Source organism: Podarcis erhardii, assembly GCF_964252035.2.
Source record: "Podarcis erhardii genome assembly, chromosome: 3".
Lineage (NCBI taxonomy): Eukaryota > Metazoa > Chordata > Lepidosauria > Squamata > Lacertidae > Podarcis > Podarcis erhardii.
The window spans coordinates 50265176-50279664 of NC_138507.1; the positions used below are offsets into that span (position 1 = coordinate 50265176).

A 14489-nucleotide genomic window follows, 5' to 3' on the forward strand; every position below is an offset into this window, starting at 1 on the left:
ACTTTAATGACTGCAGTGCAGATGACCTTAACGTGCTGAGTGGTATCTTGAAATTATATATATTATTACAGAATGCCACCAATTCCACTAAAATAGCTTGCTCGTTGACTGTGTTATGTACACTTCATTCACTTAACTGAAAGAAGCATACCTCCTCATTTAACTTAAAAAGCATCCTGGAGGTATAAAGCATAAACTCAGGAAAGACATGCATGCATGCACAGTATTGAATTGTAGCTGGTTAGAAGCTCTCCTATTTAATGCTGACGAAGCCTTCCTTTATCTCTGTACAATATGTATAGTAGCACCATCTGTTGAACTATTAAAACATCATCCTAGCTTCTCACATTAAGTGCTCAGTCAGTGGCGATACAGGGTGCTTCCCGAACTGCCTTTTTTTTTAATATTAACTCTTTCTGTCTTACTTGCCAATACAAATAAAACCAGGCCAGTCAAGAAGCTAGGAAATGTCATAAGAAAAACAAATGAAAGCCCACATAAACACCCTGCAGTCACAGGACATAACAATCCGCCTTGTTTATATCAACAAAGCTAAGTTTAGTATATTAATGTCTAGTGGGAATATGTTTTCAAATCACTAGCTCTTCTGTGAAAAGAATCTTTGCATAAAGTGAACGGTCCCTTAAAAAAGAAAAAGAAACCTCTCACATGAAGTAGTGTACAAGACAAGCTAAGCTTTTCTAGGTGCAAAGGTTTTATTTCAACAGTAAAGGGAAATGTCTACCTTGCAAAGAATAGCGCCACTGTGACTAAACTTGGTAACGTGTCGGCTCCTATTTCAGGCTGTACTTTTTTAACTGTAGGAGATATTTGATAAAGGAAAGAGAGGGGCGGGGAGGGGTGGGGGGGGTGGAGAACAAGAAAAGAAGCAAGCTCTTCAGTGACGCGTGCGAAGCACGTGGAAGGTAAATCCCCTAATTCATTCTATTCTTCCAGCATTCCTTGGCGGGTAGCCAAGCTAAATATTTCTGCTGGATAAAAATGTGCTGTTGTACGCAGCAGCCCTCTCTTAACTGGACAGCTAACTGTGGGAGAAGGGGGGGCTTCTCCAAGCAGATGACGAGCCAACATGTGTGCCCCTTTATTTATTTATTTATTTATTTATTTTATTAAAAGGCGAGCTTTATGGGCTGTGATTGGATTAACAGTGAACTCTGGAGAAAGAGGAAAAACAAATTGGGAAACGGGTTTAGCACCCCCACCTTTTTGTCATCTTCTTTCGGGATTTCCTGGCTGGCTGCCACCTTGAGTCTATTGAATGTTCTTTAGATAAATCAATTAAAAAGGCTTTAATATTTGGGTGATTGGAGCGCAGCATATGGGCTGTGGTGCTGGTGTCATGCGGTGCTTGCCGTTAATTGAAATGATTAATAGAAGTGTTATTTTCCTTAAGACTAATTGATGAAAATAATGTAATTGAAAGCGTGGTCGGCTTCTCCTAAATGCTGTCGAATCCTTCTGGATAACCCATGTCCATCGACCATTTCCTGAAACTAGTAAATAATAGAAGTTTAAAAAAAAGATCACACAATAATTTTTGTTCTGTTTAACAACAAACCTAAAAGAGTGCGTTTTTTGTATTTCTGTTTCAACAAATAATTCCTAAATTGACATCATCATGCATTTAGTGACTTTTAATTAATGAAATTAATATATCAGTTATGTGGTTTGCTTGCATCGTGCCAATGAAACTGAGTTTTCTGTGGCAAGCTAAGTCTTAACATTCCTGTTTCAGTAGTATAAACCTTAGTGCTTATGAAGCCACTTCTGTTGTGTCATTTCCTAGTGCTGCATTTCAGAAACTGCCTCCAGACAACAATTCCGCCTTTGAAATCTCATGTCCTGGAATATCCGGACATATGGCAGCCCTGCTTTTCCTGGCAGCTCAACATGTAGGCCAGAGTATTTCAGCTGGCCCTTAACCTCTCTGTCATGCATTACATCAGCATGGTCAGTCCAGTCTTTTTGAACTTACTGCCAGCTCTACACTGTATGTCTTGCCTTGATTCAACATTCCATTGTTTGCAGTTTGAACACTTACATGCTTCATTTACCACTCGTGTAACAGCACAAGATATCGGCCAAAATCTGCAAGCATTTCTGCATGGCTACTGCAGAGTTTTTAATTGCTCCTTCTCAGAAACAGCTGCTTTTTCCACCTTCCCACAACTTTTGCTGCACAAGCAAATTTCAAAAACAGTTTTTGATTGGCGCATTCTGTTCCTGTTCTATGGTTTGTGTATGTAATATTCTACCACTGTTGAAAGTTTAGGAATGGGGTGCTAATGCCAGATTTTTCCCCAGTCTGGCAACAAAAAGACCCTGATTTTTTTGTGCTGATAAATAATACTATTCAGCTTGTCATTTTCCTGGTGGGGAGATCAAGTCAAGACACAGAGTAGTGAGGTATCCTTTCTCAGCTTATATTCTAGTGGCCAGGCTTTGCAACTTCTCCTTGAAATATCCTAACCCTTTTATAAGTGATGGTGTCCTTATATACATATGTGCAGAGGAGGAGCAAACATGTGATGTATCTGCTTTCCTCCTCTGCTGTAATCTAGATCCATGTAGGAAAAATGTTGTGCACGATAGAGATCTCTGAGGAGCTGTCGTCCAAAACACCTGGTGTGCGCTTCTGTATGCTATGATGTAAGTGCAGAAGCCCAGAAACAATCCGGTGCATGGTTAATACAGCAAATAAAATACATGAGGAAAGAGTTTTCTTCCTCAAGGCTTTACCTTCAGAACTTGGGAAACTTTTGTAAGCTTGGCTCAGCTGAGGAGCAGGCATGCCCTTTCAGGCACCACAAAATCAGCCAGTGTATTCCTTTGTTACGAAACCCAGGCAATTGTGTGGTTTACATGATAGTGTCGGTTTTAAAGACTTCCCACACATTTCCAGTCTTTTTTAAATTTTTGGTTTAAAGAAGCTTTTGTATCATCAAAGGCTATAACCCCATTGAATAATGTAGCCTACTTGAATGACTGAAGTGGACTGTGGAAGGGAAGTCTTCAGGTTAGTGGCTGTTCTATGAAACGAATTCTAGCTCCAGACTTACTTGCTACCAATTGCCTGGCTTGTGGGAAGGTGCAAGTAAGAATATTATGGTGCACTTCATATAGGGAATTTTGGAAAAAAAAATAATGTATTCATAACAACATTATTTCAGAATATTCAGCATGCACTAATATACAATTGCACACTATAAAATGTTTGCCATAAAATTATAAAATTTATTTTAATTTAATTAGGTTTGAGGGTTTGAGGATATTGTTTCTGTGTGGTGTTGGTATAGATCAGGGGTCAGCAAACTTTTTCAGCAGGGGGCCAGCTCACTATCCCTCAGACTTTGTGGGGGGGCCAGACTATTTTTTGGGGGGATGAACAAATTCCTATGCCCACAAATAAGCCAGAGATGCATTTTAAATAAAAGGACACATTCTACTCATGTAAAAACAGGCTGATTCCCAGACCATCCATGGGCCGGATTTAGAAGGCTATTGGACCAGCTCTGGCCCCTGGGCCATAGTTTGCCTACCCATAGTATAGACATGTTACTGAGGAACTGCTCTGAGTTAAGTTAGTCGGACTTACCCTGCAGATTTTACTAATTTATTTTATTTCTGTATATAATCATTCTGTCTTATGAAGCAGTCAACAGTATAGATATAAGCAGCAGCATAGCTAGCCATTCAGGCACCCAGGGTGGCTTGTTGGCATTGTGCTGGAGAGAGCCATCCATGGGGGCGAGGCAAGCTGCCCACTGGGCAGGGCGAGCCGGGGCAGGGCTCACTGTGTGGAGTCTGCAGGGTGGCTGAAGGGGAGGTTGTGGGCAGAAGCAAGCCCCATGCTGCCGTTTCGGGCAGTGCAGAGCCTTCAGGCACCCAAGCCACTGTGTCACTTCCAGGTGAGACGTGACTCCGGTGTGCTGCAGGCCCCGCAGTAAGTGCCGCCCCCCATGGTGTGGCGTCCAGTGCTCCCTGCCCCTCCCGCCACCTAACTGCGCCTCTGATATATGGACATATGTCAGCTCATTGTTTACTTTAAAGCCTTCATGCTTCATGCTACTGGATGGAGAGGCAGGGTAGAAATAGGAAAATAATAGTTAAATTCTTTGGACATGACATGGCTTTGCCCTTCACATTCTTATAGCAGCACTCCAGCTCTTCAGGGGAAAGTGCCTTACCTTCTTTGTCCTCACTCCAAAGTTGTTTGAGTAAAGTGGGAAGCTGCAGGCTCATCACTGCAATCCAAACACCTCACCTTACCTGAGGTGGCTGGTCTGACAAGGCCAGTATCTTTTTAAAGCAGGATGGGGAACCTGTGGCCCTGCAGTGCCAACTTAAATATAATATTGGAGGGCCCAGGTAAGCCCTGCCCCGCACAATCTTAAGATGCAGCACACACACACACACACACACCATTTTATTGGCAATGCCCATCAAGTTTGGGGAGGAAGCTAAAATATTGTATGGGGGGGTGAAGGGACCTCCGCTCCTCGGAGTTGGCTCCTACGCCTGCAAATGTTGCTAGACTACAACTCCCATCATCCCTGACCATTGGCCATGCTCACTGGGACTGACTGGAGTCTAGCAACATCTGGAGAGCCACATGTTCCCCACTGCTGTTTCCCACTTAAGGAAATTTAGTCTTCCTTGCACATTCCCCTTTTTCTCCCAACAAGTGATCAGAAAACAGTGCATATGGTTTGCATATGAGCAACGTATTATTTATTTCTGCTAATATAAATATCACCTAACGACAAGAGGAAACTGTTGCAGATTGTAGATATACAACACCAGCACCTGTTAACGTGAATCTCTGAACATTTTAGGAGAAATGGTGTTGCTGTGATCAAATGAATGTTATATATGTGCAAGTGTGGCAGTACACACACAACTTTCAGCTGTTGCAGCAGTCCTCTGGATTGGGGTCTTTACGTTTTAGGTGAACTTTATTGCAGAAACAGAAAGTTGCCACAAACAGCTGATAGTTTACTGACATTTCTATCACTAAGCTAAATCCATTGATACTTGGTTTTTGGTTTTGAAACAATTCCTATTAGTCCTGAATCCAATCCAAAAGTCAGGGATGAAAGCAAAGCCCATATTTTATTCAATCAATGTACATCTCAGGTAACTTGAAAAATGTCTTTATTAGGTAGGAAAGGCACCGAGTCTGTGTAGGAACATAATATATTTATTAAGGACACTGTTTCATGATTTTTGTACTTGAGTGTCTTTTTACATTGATTGATAAATAAATGAAAGATTTTAAAAAACTACTCAAGTCTGTGTCCTAATGTCATATTATTATATAATGGAAAATTAAATCAGACAAAGTTTGTGCTGGTACCTTCCTTAAGTTATTTGTCAAATGCATATTCTGCATTTCAAAAATAAAACACTTCCAAAGGTGGTTTACAGGGGTATATCAAAACGCAAACAATAAAATGCAATAAATAAAATTTAAAACATTTTGATCATCTCAACACAATATTTATTTTGCATTATTAAATTGTCTGATGTTATTAAACTATTGCAACTTTTCAGTAAAATTCAGTAAAATATAACATATTGAAGCCACCAGAATGAGATCACGCTATCCGATCTCCAACCAAACTGCAAATAATTGCAATAAGCTGTGGCAGAAAAGGTGGGTTTTTAAAGCCCCTGTGAAAGTATCTGTTTAAATATTTTTGATTATTTCCCAAAGGTCTTGGTAATCAGAATTATCAGACCACCAGCCTAAGCAGAGTTTATTTTGTTAATTGCTCTTGTTAAGCCTAATTACTGAATGGGGTGGAGTAGAAGGAAAGGGGTGGGGGGAAATCTTCTCACAGGAGGAAATTCTAAAATCCAAGGCTTGGCTCCAGACAGGGTTAGAGGAGTGTCTCAGTGTGAGAGGTAGAGAGCATGTGTCCTGCGTGTTAATGTGTGCATGTGTGTGTGTGGTGTGTGAATGAGTGAGTGAGTGACAGAAGACAAATATACGGACTAAAACTCTGGGATGCATGAACGAAGATTGGAAACCTGTCCTACATGGCTGTTCAAAGGTACTGCTAAAGAATATACTGCATTAGATTAATATTTATGTATTAACTGACTGTGGTTTTAATTGTCTTACAGTATACCTTTTGCTATGTTGTTGTTGTTTTTACTTTAGTTTTAAAGAAAACCTCTTGTGTATGCACTCCAGTTAGCTTTGGCAACCTGCATTTGTCTGTTTTCATAACACTATTTCATAACGGAAATTATATGCAACTGTTCAAAACGAATGTCTTTGCAAAGAAAAGGGCTAGCATTTTAAAAAAAAGTTTTCTGTTTTGTATGGGTACAGTCCCAGTTCATAGCATTCATAGCACTGCATTGCATTCCTCTTTTTTGGTATCCCTCCTATAACATCAGTTTACTTCAGTAAACAGAAGTGCAAAACATAGATGGAAGTTTTAGTAGGTGTTACCTCATGTGTTTATGACCTGAAGTTTTATTGCTTTGAGATTAAAATGGTAGGAATTTGCATCTTGCCTTGTTTAACCACACTTTTTTTGTGTGTGTGCTACTAAAACCTTTCAGTGCTATGCATTAAACAACACTCCCGTTGTACACAAAAGAAAAATGCTACTGTTCTGTGACAAATGAGTGTTTGGGTGGCACGGGCTGTGAGTTACGTGAGTGATTCTTCTTCTGGCTAGCTGGAGATACTGAATAAATGTGTTTACTTTCTCCCTCCTCCCATGGTATTTATGCTAGTTAATGTGTTGCGCCAGATAAATCTGTTTCCTGAGTCCATCTTTCAGCTCTGTTCTTTTCCTTCCCGGTTGACAAATGGTTTGAGTTTGACACAGTTTTATCAGCTGGGCCCCTGCTGGGTGCTGCTTGCTTTTGCTTTTATCATGGAAAGTAAATTATTTGCAATATTCTAACTAGCAGTTGGCAGGTCTAATTTAGTTGAACTGCCTGTTGTCTTTTCTTTGCAAAGCCCAGTTGTTATCCTAAATGGAAACAAAAGATCCAGGACATTCTCTATTACAAGCTGTTCCTCCCCCTCCCCCTTTTTTATTATTATTCGAAAGCACTTCTTCATTTGTTTAGTTAACTAAAGCTTCATATGTTGAAATATAGGCTGGGCTGTCATTTCTAGTAACCTTATCTATAGTCTCCATAATTTCTTTGTTTAAAAGTATTGTTGTTTCTAGTACAGAAGTGTGGTGGCGGGGAGATACACTAGGATGCAAGTGAAATGGTAAACATAAGTAGGTTTTTTATTTTCATTTTATTAGTAAGCTTCTATTAAAATAGGGAGACTACTGACTTATTTTTAAAACATTATTTAAAACAAATGGAGATTACTACTGTAAAAACATTAGGGGTGATGCTTTCCTGCCCGTCTGACTTGGACAACTGAAAGGAGCCAGCAAACGGCATTACTGACAGCTTGACTGGGGGCAGCATAGTGGAACTCTCCACTCTCTGCACATGAAAGTATTCCTGGTAAAACTGTAAATGAAATGTTTTGAGAAGCCTGTGACAATTAGGACTCCAGTCCAAAAAATCCAACAACAAGCTGTCGCAAAACATTAAGCCATGCTGCATGGGGAAGTAAAATAAAAGTCTCTTCTGTCAGCTCTGCTAGCATAAGAAGGTGGAGGAAGAGGCACTTAAGAAATAAGAGGGTAGAATGCTGCTAACTCAGAAATAGGCATTAGTTCCAAGATTATTCTCCAAAGTATGTTCAGATGTGAATAAATTTATAGAATTTTTAAGACCAGTAGGCATTCCTACAACCATATTTTCTTATCCCTGTGCTGCCAAACCCAGGCACCCTGAAATTATTAACTGAGCTCTGTAAGAGGATTAATTATGCTATTTTGAATCTAGTAGATGCAGATATACAAAGTTTCCTCTGCTATTATGCACACAAACAAACATAAATAATTACCTGTCTTGTGAGAGCTATATGAAAGGCCTAGGATTCAATTTGCTGAAAGGCAGCACTCCTAGCTCCACTTACTGGGAGTAAACCCCATTTAAATTCAGCACGTCTTTCTTCTGAGTAGGTATGGTTAGAACTGCAGTGTTTGTTAGCATAACAGTATTCTTATGTATATAGCTTATCGGAAGAATAATGTACTCAAAAAGCCTATATAGTCTAGCTGAACACAAACATACCAGTGAATGGAGAGAAGTAAAATCTCAAAGTGTGTGGGTGGTGTATGAAAACACACACACACACGCACACACGAGTGTAATGTGCAAGTTTGGCAGCCTGTATTGGTCAGACAATTTGGCTTGTCATTGTGCATGTGCTCCACTTTTTGCACTTTTAATAACAAAAAGTACAGTTTAATCACAATTTTGCCAAACTGGCAAAATTGGCTGCTGTTTGCAGATTAGAATATTGTTTGGCGTTACAGAAATATTATCCTGGTGCTGAGTTCTGATGTTTTCTCTTTTCCTCTCTGCTAACACTCCTCTGTGCTTTTGGAGGAGGCGGGAAGGGTGGAGAGAGGTCCAGATGGGAAGAAAACAGGTCCTGAAAAGACCACATAGGAACTAGGTCAGGTACTCTGGAGATTAAAGAAGCATGCTTCATCCCTGTGTGCAGGAGGCAGGGACAAGCAGCACACAATTACAAGGAATTAGAACAGCAACAAGTAGTTCAGATTTATCAGCTTTAATTGTCTATTGTCAGGACAGAGCTGCTCTTGTAGATCAGGCTGCTGCCAGTGCCTTAATACCTCTAATGGACTCTCCATTGTGGGATTATCTCTTCTAGGGGACAGTGTCTTTCTTTAAAAGTTGTTGTTTTGGGAGATGCAAAAGAAGTAAAAATAAAAAACAAAAACAGGCCTGGCCTTTTGGTAGTCTCCAACACATACACACACACACACACACACACACACACACACACACACACACACACCACTTCCTTGACATGTTGTCTTCTTAAGGAAGTCAGGATGAAGACCCTTGTGATGCCTTTCTGTCAGCAACCTGTATTCTTTTGCTGGAACTGAGAAACACCTATTTGAACATTAACCTTCCTTAGGTCAACCTTACTCAATGAGCCCCAGTGGGAAAACAATAGCCTGTTGATAATCGAGCAGATAAGCAGAGATGCATCATTATAAAGGGGGAGTGGGAGGGAAGGAGGGCTGTTGGTTCTCTTTGTTTTAAAAGCTTTCCTGGATTTTGCAAAGCAAACATTTACAACATTTGGAAGGAAGGATAAGGTGTCAGCTATTTAATGAGAACAGATGAAATTTTTGTTTTTATACATGCCAGTTTGACTGGATTGAAAGGGTGCAACCACCATTGTCAGATAGGTAGGAAGTGAAAACCACCTCTCCAGAGAATGAGGAAAAGGGATAACTTTCTTAGAGTAAGAAAATGTGATCAATGTTAATGGAGTGCCCTTAGGAATTAAGGCAATCGTTTTCTAAAGAGTATGTTTTGTTGTTTCATTCTGCTTAAGGATTGGTTTTTAGGAGTAAGTGATGTTCATAAGTGCATTTCAGCTAGGAGATTGTATAATGTTATTTCAAGAGACACTAAGGCATGCACTTACTTAAAAACAAATAGCAATTGCAAAACTCCTTAAGGTCACCACTTATTACTCACCACTAAATGTAATGCAGCCACACCTCTTCAACCATTGATCACACTTTTAGTTCTAAGAAGTCTTTGTGCCTGTTCTCTTCCTTTGTTGCCAACCCTGTTTTAAAACAAAATGAAACAAAATGTACAGTATAAATCATCATAACATCTTCAATTAATTAAGTCAGTTCAATGGATAGAAACATGTCCTGAGTTCAAATTACAGCTAATGCATGTACTTTGCAGGTGGTTCTGGAAAAGCTGCCATATATTAACTTTGATTCTCTATCTGTAAAGGGGGGAGAATATTTGATGGAAGAAGCTATAAACAAATATTAAGAAGTGTATGTACATTGGTATGATTAATGACTGATTATATAGTCATTACATTAGGATCCCTAATGCCACATCTGCTTGTTCATCCAGTGGGCAATATTGAGAAAGGAGATACAAAACTTTACCTGTATTTATTCAGAGCTAACTGGTAAACCTAAGCATTTTCTGTTAGTTATTTGGTTTCTAGAATCCCTTTAAGAAGGGAATGAATGTTAAACTAAGTGGAATTTAGCTAGTACTGGGTATTCCAGAACAAGTTACAATGCTTTGCACATTCATTTAGACTCACAATGAGGCAGGAGAAGGATCATATATATTATAATAAAGCTAGCTCTCCCCCTGGATTGCTACCTCTGGGACATTTAGTATCTTTCCATGGGTGGAAAGAAAATAGCCAGTAGCATTGTCCCACAAATGCTTGCATGCTGCAGGCAACATCTATTGTTGCATAAGTGGACTTGCCCTCTTTCTCTGCCCCCCTCACCCCAAATCAGCTCCAGAGGGCCCCACAACCCCGGTGGTCATCCTGCATGATTTGATTTTTCTCATGCAACCCTTTAGCACAAGGTGTAAAAAAGCAATTCAGTGACATCTTCCACATCCAGATGGCAGCCTCTGACTTCAACATATGGCAAGGAATAAAATAAATAACGTAGCACCATGCACATTTTTTTCTTTCAAAAATGAGGTGGGTGTTGACACTGTATAATACTAATAATAAACCTTAGGTAAATTTGGAATGCAATCTTATTCTTCATCTAAAAAGCTGCTTTCTCAAGAAAGCATCCTGGAGTAAGCTGACATTTGAAGTGTGCAGAGCATTTTGTTGTTGCCAGATTTGGTGGGGCCTGAAGTGACCAGATTTTTTTTCCTCACGCAAGGGAACGAACCATGTACACTACCTTGTAGTCCTTGGAAGAAAAAACGGGATATAAATGCAATAATAAATTGGAGGAGAGTACATTAGGATTGTTTTGTAAGCATGTCACATTGTAAAAGGCATGCATCGGTGCGTTTGTCCTCAGTTTTAGGATCATGATCTGGTTGCCTCCCAAATGTTTACAGCCATAACAATGCCAATATGGAGGAGGAGGAAAATGAAGGGATTTGTTGCTTTTGTTGATGTGGTTATTCTGTCACTGACCTTCTTTGTGTAAGAAGGGGGAGGATGTGAAAATAGCTGTGTGTTAATCTTTGGGGCACTTTAAGGCCCCTAAAGAAAGTTTCTCCAGCCATTTTCCAGGTGCATTGCACTCTTGGTCCTGCTACCCCCCCCTTTTTTTAAAATGATGTATATGCATAGGCATAAAAAAATGTTGAAGAAAAAAGCAGCTGAAGCTGAAGCTTGAGTAGCATCAGTTTACTGTGGAGCTAGAGTGGCTGATACCATCAAAGGAAGTGGGGTGGGGGTGAAGAGAGAGAGAGTTTCTGACATCAGCGCCTGTTGGAGCCATTCATGATTTGCTGCTGGACTGCAAGCTATTGCACACATACTGAGAGAAAGAGACCTGTCTCAGAAATGCTGACTAATAAGGTAGTTGAGGTTTTCTGTGAGCAAAGAGGGGAAAATGAAAATGATTAAAAAGTCCTTTTTCTGAAATGAACAACACTGAGACTGCAATTTCTAGATGACAGCACCTACTGCTATGAGAGAATCCTATGCAAAAACAAAAAAACTGCCAGTCAAGTCACTCACACCTTGATAAATATAGGTACAAGCACACATTTGTGCGCGCACACAAGTCATGAAATCATTGGCTGTGTGCATATATAAGGGACAGAAGCTATGTCCTATTTGCCACCTTTAATCTGATATGTTTGCTATGTTATGTGTTCATCTTCACTTTGTTTTGCTGGAGATACTGATATTCTGATCCAGTACTTTTACTAAGAAGGACCTACATACATATGAAGCCTTGGGGGGGGGAATGTCACTAAAAAGCTTCAATCCCTTCTGAACAGTCACAGTTAGTGTTATGCAGTTCTTGCAACTCTCCATGATACAGTGGTACCTCGGGTTACAGACGCTTCAGGTTACAGACTCTGCTAACCTGGAAGTGGTTGCTCCAGGTTAAAAACTTTGCCCCAGGATAAGAACGGAAATCGCGCAACAGTGGTGCAGCGACAGCAAGAGGCCCCATTAGCGAAAGCACGCCTCAGGTTAAGAACCATTTCAGGTTAAGAACGGACCTCTGGAACGAATTAAGTTCTTAACCTGAGGTACCACTGTACACTGATGACAATGTAATCACAAGGCAAAAGGGCAGGGGGAAGTGGTGTGTCTCATTTTTCATTGCGGCATCACATATGAGCTCCACCTTTTATATAAAATTTCCTCAAAATTTTTTAACTAGCATACATGGTTTTCTCCCACCCGCATTTTAACTGCTTTGGTAGTTAGTCTAGCATATATTGAATGGCTGAACAGAGATTGGATCCTAAGTGTCCTTAGTCCTAGTGTAACTCAGGTATGTGCATAGGAGCAGTAACTGCAACTGTGCTCTACAATGGTAATTAATGCTGTGCCGGCAGCTCGCTTTTGTATTCTGCTGAATATCATCAGTGCCCACACAATCAATGGTGGGCAAACAGAGTTTAGCCTTCCAACACCCACCGTCATTGTTTCAATCAAATGAAAAGCAAAATAGCGATTTCATGATAGGCAAGAAGAATCACCATTCTTTTTTAGTGATGGGCAGAAAAAGCCTGCGTTGAAAAGCTGTTTGTTAATAATTTTGTTTTTGTAATTTCTGCTTTTTATTTTTAAATTACCAGGGACCTAGAAAGCTCTGAGACATATCCATGTCAAAGTGAGACTTATATCTTGGTATAGTGGGTGGGGTAGACAGCTTCAGAATGACTACATTGTTTTTCCACTCCATGTGAAGTGACTCAGGCCACTTCATGTTACATGAGTTGCATGTTCACTGCTTCTGTAGGACAAGTTCTGCTGCTTATTAGCAGCAACATTTATAGGAAGCTGTCATGCCAGTTGCCATGGATATCTGAGGTTGCCCATCACTGTAGGACAGTGACATGGTGGGAAGAAACCATGTCAGTCACATGATTTACATGATATGTTCCCACAGATGTTATGGGAGCAATAGACAGAAACTGATCTCTGGCCACCCTGAATGAAAACAGACAACCATCAGCTGTGGGGTGGTCATTTTAATTTATACTCCTGATTTGGAGAGCTAGCCATCTGTAACTTCCAGCCATGTGATAAAGCTGAGGTTATAAAGATCCCTCCCCAAATCAATGTATTTCTGAGTAGCTACAGGAATGTGTTGGTGTGTGGGTTACCATATATCTATAGGCCACAGACTTACTATGTCAATGCTGAGTATGTTTTTAAGTAGCCTCTATTGTTGTTAATAGTCCTCTGATTCTATCTCAGCATCAGTTAATTACCCAAGTCAAGGTGGCCAGATTTCTTTGCTTTAAACAAATGTTTCTTCCTACTGCATATCCAATTACCTTTATACCCATCAGTGTGATGCCCTTACCACCTTTCTTGTGGAATTACGTACCAGTAACAGTTAAGCCAGGACACTTGTTTGGCGCTGTTGTCCTACTTATGTCCAACAGTATGAGTACTTCTCTATTAGAAGATGCCAAAGGTCTTTACACAGATATGTACTATTCTCAGTACTGTGTCACCTAGAATGACATATAATCCCTTTCACCTTCTTCTGCAAGAACTTCAGGAGGGTGATCGTATGGTGTATGCATCAGACAGAATGGACATTTCTTCGAACAATGCAAATTTCCATATAGACAGGTAGTTGTGTTTTGCAGTTTTATAGCAAGTCAAAACAAGTTTCTGCCCACGTAAGAGGAAAGGCATGATAATAATAATAATAAAAACATGTCTGCTGATGTGATGTAAAAAGGAAAAGTAGGAGACTTGTCCTTTGGTGAACTGACTGGGTGATGTTTGTAATATTGTGAGTGACTATAATTGGAACTATGCATCATCATAACTGTTGTGAGCTGAAGGATTCCTCAATGAAGGACAAGGACCACTGAAGGAAGTTAGGCATCTGGTCTGTTTGGTAATGAGAAATAGGAATGCAAGGTCTGTGCGCTTAATAATAAACAAACAGGACACTGTATGCCATCATCACAGGATGTCCTTCCTTCAAGGCAATTCACTAACAGGGAGAGGAGGAAAAAGAAACAGCACATGTTTCTCTTAATTATCTCTTAATCATATTCACACCAATACTTCTTTGATCAGCAACATGCTCTTTAAGTGATTGTGTCTAATGAAAGCATCACTGATGGAACTTTTCTTTCTGTTAGCATATGACCCATTCTCTCTTAAAGCAGGGACAGGCTTAGTTTCCACTTTGAAATGATGCACTTTTAAAATAGTGCAAAGTTAAGGCTGAAATCTTACATTCACTTACCTTGGAGCACGTCCTGTTGGACTCAGTGGGGCTTACTTTTCAGTAGACATGTGTAAGATTACCTTGTAAAATATAAAACTACTCAGAATTGTAAGAAAATATGCAACCTGGAGAACA

At 40.0% G+C, this 14489-nt stretch overlaps 1 protein-coding gene and 2 long non-coding RNA genes across 5 annotated transcripts in view; 2 read left to right on the top strand and 1 right to left on the bottom strand.

The window, feature by feature from the left end:
* LOC309339521 overlaps window positions 1-14489 on the top strand; it is a 315853-nt gene that overhangs the window by 246338 nt on the left and 55026 nt on the right. The window lies entirely within an intron of this gene.
* PRDM1 (PR/SET domain 1) overlaps window positions 1-14489 on the top strand; it is an 86713-nt gene that overhangs the window by 49281 nt on the left and 22943 nt on the right. Inside the window, exon 1 of one of the 3 annotated variants that reach the window (XM_081857023.1) lies at window positions 5595-6077. The exons of the other annotated variants lie outside the window; for them this stretch is intronic. The gene's annotated coding sequence lies outside the window, so the exon portion shown is untranslated. Of the gene's footprint in view, window positions 1-5594; window positions 6078-14489 lie in introns of those variants that run through there. 3 annotated transcript variants of the gene reach the window in all.
* LOC309339493 lies at window positions 8364-13599 on the bottom strand. Its single transcript, XR_014155410.1, has 3 exons — window positions 13491-13599; window positions 9646-9739; window positions 8364-8557 (listed from the first exon to the last, which is right to left on the bottom strand). It is a non-coding gene; the product is annotated as an uncharacterized lncRNA (long non-coding RNA).